The following is a 6169-nucleotide window of genomic DNA, read 5'->3' as shown; positions in this document are numbered from 1 at the left end:
TGATGTGTTTAACATAAAGTTTATTGGTGCAACATGTATTTTTTTTAATCTGTGGTTGCAATGTGAAAAATGATGCAAAAAAAAAAGTTTATGGGTGTAAATACCAGAGTTTAGATCAGCAAAACCTGATCTAAAAATAAACAATCTTACAATAAGTATATTTGCCCTCTATCTCAGCAGGTAATTAAAGTTATGTATTAATGGAGTTATTTTTTTACTCTAAAATTGGATAATAACATTTTCAGCACTTTTTTGTTTCATCTTAAGAGCAGATCAGGATTTTAAATTAAATGCAAATATGCTTAATTCAAGATTTTATTCACATTTAGTTTCATTTCTTGCAGTAAATTGGTCAGAGGAGTGATTCTAATTTGGCTTAAACCTGCTTACTTGAAAATATTTGATTTTACCCTCAATTTAAAGTTCAAAACACCTTTTATTTATAAAAACTTATGCATTCTCAGTGCATTTAACTCACCACCGCATTTTCAAACTCAAACCATCCACCTCAGCCAATCAAATTTACAAGTTATTTAAAAAAATAATAATAATGCAAAAATGCTCCCAAATATAATTTCTTTCTAGCAAAAAAACTTCTAATTACTCAATGTAAAAAAATGATGGATTATATAAAACACACAAGAAGAGAATGACAGCCAGAGATGGAACAACTTTCAACCTTTTCTGACATTTAAAGTTTCATAAATAATAGTATTAGTTATTTTTCTTCTGCTACGATGACATTGCAGGCTTAAATTAACTTAATCTTGTCAGCAAATGTTCAGATTCCACAGGTTTCATCCCATGCTGAGATAAAAACAGATTAATTAATTAATTAAAATATTGCCAATCATTTATATGTAACATATATTTTAACTTTGTAAAATAAAACAAAAAACAGATTGGACAGGACTCAAAATGTGAACATTTAGACCTTAATTAAGAATGACCTGTCTTTACTTGAGACTTGGAAAACAATGACTTGGTCCCACCTTCGGTAAAGACTTATGTTAGTCATTGCTTAAGGTTAATACGACTTTAAGTTGAAGTTGATCAACAATAATAAAAATATTGTCTATAAATATTTGGTGTATAAATTTGACAGGTCCGAAATGTTTAAATATTTGCTTCTGGTTACCATGCCAATCCTTATATTTAAGGAACAATGCAACATTAGGATAGTAGGTTAAACTCGTGAAATAGAGCTCAGGTGTTGCCATATGCTAATATCTTTATGAAAGAGGTGAGAAATGGCTTCTTCTTGGAATTAGATTTCTAAGATTGAAGCCAAAAAATAAACAGAAATGAAGCAAAACGAGGATGAACATCAGTCAAACATTAAGAAGCAAAGAAGATAATTAACCACGTGGAGGATGCCACTTTCCTTCTGGACAGGTAAGGTCAATGTCAGCTAATGCCTATCACAAGTTAGCATTAGCATTCTTTCATTCAGGACAGGTGAGGTCAATGTCAGCTAATGCCTACCAAAAGTTAGCATTAGCGTTCTTTCCTTCTGGACAGGTGAGGTCAATGTCAGCTAATGTCTACCAAAAGTTAGCGTTAGCATTCTTTCCATCTGGACAGGTGAGGTCAATGTCGGCTAATGCCTATCACAAGTTAGCATTAGCATTCTTTCATTCAGGACAGGTGAGGTCAATGTCAGTTAATGCCTACCACAAGTTAGCATTAGCATTCTTTCCTTCAGGACAGGTGAGGTCAATGTCAGCTAATGCCTACCAAAAGTTAGCATTAGCGTTCTTTCCATCTGGACAGGTGAGGTGAATGTCAGCTAATGCTTGCAAAAGTTAGCATTAGCATTCCTTCCTTCTGGACAGTAGAGGTCAATGTCAGCTAATGCTTGCAAAAGTTAGCATTAGCATTCCTTCCTTCTGGACAGGGAAGGCCAGTGTAAGCTAGTGCTTACCAAAAGTTAGCTTTAGCATTCTTTCCTTTTTGAGAGGTAAGGTCAGTGTCAGCAAACCCTTATCAAAAGTTAGCATTAGCATTAGCATTCCTTCCTTATGTTCAGGTAAGGTCAATGTCAGCTGATGTTACCAAAAGTTAGCATTAGCCTTTTCCCATCTGGACAGGTGAGGTCAATGTCAGCTAATGCCTACCAAAACTTAGCATTAGCATTCTTTCCTTATGTACAGGTAAGGTCAATGTCAGCTGATGCTTACCAAAAGTTAGCATTAGTATTTTCCTTTCTAGACAGGTGAGGTCAATGTCAGCTCATGCTTACCAAAAGTTAGCATTAACATAACTAGCACCTGGTTGGAAAACAGTATGGAAAGCAGGTGAGTGTGAGAGCATCACTTCCTGGCTGGCATAAGTTAAACTTGGAGTTTTTTCAGTTGTTCATTTTGTCACGTAGGGACGAACACTTTACTGGATTTTACCGATTAAAAAGCTTCAGTTCAAAAACATAGAAAACATCATATTATATGAAGTAAAACTAGGGTGACCATATTTTCATTTGGGAAAACCAGGACACCATGGAGCTTGGGGGGGGGTTTGATTGAAAGAACAAATGTCTCATCATCGGGATTTGCTCCGTGATGAGAGGAAATGTTACTTGTTACTAGTTGTATTAATGGTTATAGAGTCAGATATGTGGCGGTAATGTTTGATTTATCTAAAGGTTTTTATCTGTTACAATGTAAATGGCTTTGGCTGTAATTTAAGGACAGATTCTAAGAAATCTGCAGAGTGGGAACTATAAATCTGATAGGAGTTTAATTTTTTTATTGTTGTTTTGCACAATATGCTTAACTAAGTATTTTTTGTTGTTGAATATTAGAGATTTTGCAGATACATTGTTTAGATTTACTTACATCTCTCTACCCCTTTTATAGAATAGAATAGAAAATCCCTTTATTGTCCCACAATGGGCAAATTTACAGCAGTAGAAAGATTATTGAAAATGGTCACACAAATGAGGACCTTAGAAAAATGTACAAGAATAACATAATAGGGAAGAGTTAAAATATAAAAAATAAAATTCTGTAAAGTGTTTTAACAATATAAAACTGGAGAATTAATAACCAATATGCAGCTATGGACATTTTTACAGTAATGGATATTTGAAAATAGCAGCAACATCAGAGATGTGCAGAATGACAGCAGCAGGTTATTTAACTGACTAAGGTTTCTATCATTTCATTTGATTTGATTTGTTCATGCTCCCGCTGGTTGGAACCTTTATTCCACTCTGGATTCTTGTGAGTGTAGTCTTTCTTCACTTTAACTTTTAAAAAAATAAATAAATAAACAAACAGTTTTGAAAACCTCGGTATTCATTCTTTTCCTGCTTTGTGTGTCACCTTTCACGGTTGCTAAGCAACAGAGCATACGGCGGTAAAACCCGCCGAAGGGTGGACCTGTTCGAATTTACAGCCAAAACTCTTCCGGCCTCCTTATTTTCAAGGACTTCGAAGGATCCAGTCTAGGTAGACCGCGTCCTTGGAGGATGCAGCCCAGGTTTTCGAACAGAGCCTCTGATTAAGAACAGGGCCGCCCGCACTGACGCGGCTCAGGGATTACGTCACACGGAGCGTCGTGCGCAGTGAAATCAGGACATTTCCTTACTTTCTAAAAAAAACCCGGGACGCCCGGGACAGGACGTGAAATACGGATATGTCCCGGGAAATACGGACGTTTGGTCACCCTAGTAAAACAAAAAAAAGCAGTGACTTCAAAGACTTAACAAGCAAAGCTGTTGTTGTTTAGTTTAATAAAACAGCAAAATCGGATTTTCCTCCAGGTGCAAAGGACTAATGAACTTAGAGGAGTAATGTGACTGCAAGGCAGGAGTCACACCATAAACCTCAAACCCTCGTTGTTCACATGAGGCGTTATTTTGCCCGTAGATGTCCGACACATCCTTCCCTGCTCTAACGAGATCAAAACACTCCAGTGACCCCATGTTGACGTTTCCATTCCCGCAAGATTCCTGAGGTTAAAATCTGAAGTGCTGCTCCGTGGAGAATTCGCCATAAAAAGTGGCAGAGGCCCAACCTAGAGGCGCTTAAAGGTTACAACCGGATTTGTGTCAACTATGATGGGAGTTCCTCAAAAATTAAAAAAGCTTTTAATATCCATAAAGGCTGGATGCCCAGGCAGAGCTGGGTCATAACAAGTTCATTCAGACGAGCAAAAACAAGAGTTCTTGAGTAGTTTACCTCAACACTCAGAGTTTTAAATCTCTGTTCAACTTTACAGTTTCCAAAACAATCCACGGTAAAGATCTGACATGTTAACAATAGTTACAGTTGTTTATTAGGATTTGAGATGTTTTTAAATAAAGAAAACAGATATAAAAACCACCGTAGGTCCAGCAGGATCTACATTAAATTTCTAGCTTAACTGATAACGATGAGGCTGCAGGTAATGAGTCCAGCCAGGGTTACTGTGAGCTCTTACCTTGATCTGTTTAGCAGAGCAGACTGTGTCGTCCGAGTAGTGTCTGGTCATCCGGAGCACAAGACGTCGCCTATCAGCGTTGACTAAACCCAATCACACAAATCCCACATGCCTGGGCTTACAGCAGGCCGTATTCTGCTCGGTCGGGCTTACAAGCGTGTGTGTGTGAGTGCATGATTTCCTCTAGCACATACACACACCCCCACGCAGAGCTTTAAAACAAGATCCTTGCCCCTAATCCAGGACGTCTTATTGCATATTCGCAAAACTGGATGAAAAGGTGTTGGATCTGAACACAGCAAAGGTCAAAACATCTGGGAAAAATCCAGACAAAACTAGAAAAGATGCAAACTTAAAACTCTAAAGCTGTTATTCTTACTAACCCTTTTCCAGCCACCTGCAACCTTCAGTGCCAGGTGGCGACCTGCCAGGTACAGGAGCGCAGTGGGTCAACTTAGCCTTTATTTTGTGTTTGTGGATAAGAAGCAGAGAGAAGGGGAGAGAGACCCCATCAGGGGCTGACCAAGAGAACAGTGCCTATAATATTACACTGAAATCAGCAAGTCCTCCTTCTTTGTCTCCCCAGCGTTGACCGCCATTCCAATCAGCATCAGCCAAGCTCTAGGTTAATCCTTGTTGCTGCAGACACACACAAACAACAGAGAGGGGGCAGAGTAGAGAGAGAGAGACTGTTACGAGGACCCGTCCTTTATAATTCAGGTATTGACTCGTTCCCCCCATTAGACACAAGGAGCTGCTACTTGGGAGCTATTGTACGAATTATTTTTGACATTAGAACACGGAAGGTCCAATTGCAAACGTTTGTGGGTTCACGTGAGGCTTTGTTCTGCACCCGAACGTGTTTCAAAAACCGGCCTTCTTGGGCGGACGTGCATAGCTAGACGTGAAGAAGACAGCAGGATATGCGTAGAGATTGACATCCACAATCATCAGTATTAAAAGTAAATCTTGGATCTGAGCACTTTCCAGTTCATTTGCCAGGTTTCTGTGATACAAACATAAAGTCATGATACATTTTTTTTAGTAAATTTCCACCTTTAAAGTCATAGGGAAATCATATCTAAATGTCAAATAATTCTGGCTTAAACATGTATATAAATCTACTCTTTATCAGATGATATTGTTCCAAAATGTAGAAAATTTCTATTAAAAAAAAAAAATCCTGTCTTAAAATCTTACCTCGTTATACGTCAGCTTCTACACCTAAATTCGGCCAATCATATATGAAAGGTCATCTGTCAATCAATTGTTTTCGGTCATAGCATCTTGATTCATGTGTCGCAGCTAATATACGCAACGGTTGAAATCAGAATCCTTTCCTTCCCATTGAGTTCCGTCCCAGTGTTCACGGGGATGGACGTCTGTGTCTTCAGCAGGCGTAGAGCTAACAGAACTGGCAGCGTTGCGAGGCAAGGGCTCAAACATGTACGGCTGGAAGCCTTCTACACCAAACCAAGCTTCTGCCGCCCTGGCGTCCTCTTCCACAACATCTTCGTCCCCGCTTTCCTCCTCTAAATAAAAAATGGATGACGGAGGAGACTCATCCACGACCTCCGACACAAAACTCTCCTCCTCTTGCATGTTTCCGCTGTCCATAGCGTTCATTGACAGCGTCGTTTCTAAGTCACTAATTTAGTGCTACTTGGTCCCAATGGAATTTCCCATTGGGAACCTACTAGCAATAAGGTGCTAACTGGTTAGCAAGATGCTTCCGAGAGGCCGGCCA

Source organism: Cyprinodon tularosa, unplaced genomic scaffold (genome assembly GCF_016077235.1).
Source record: "Cyprinodon tularosa strain WSP-4 unplaced genomic scaffold, ASM1607723v1 ctg282, whole genome shotgun sequence".
Taxonomy (NCBI): domain Eukaryota; kingdom Metazoa; phylum Chordata; class Actinopteri; order Cyprinodontiformes; family Cyprinodontidae; genus Cyprinodon; species Cyprinodon tularosa.
This window is presented reverse-complemented; position numbering follows the sequence as displayed.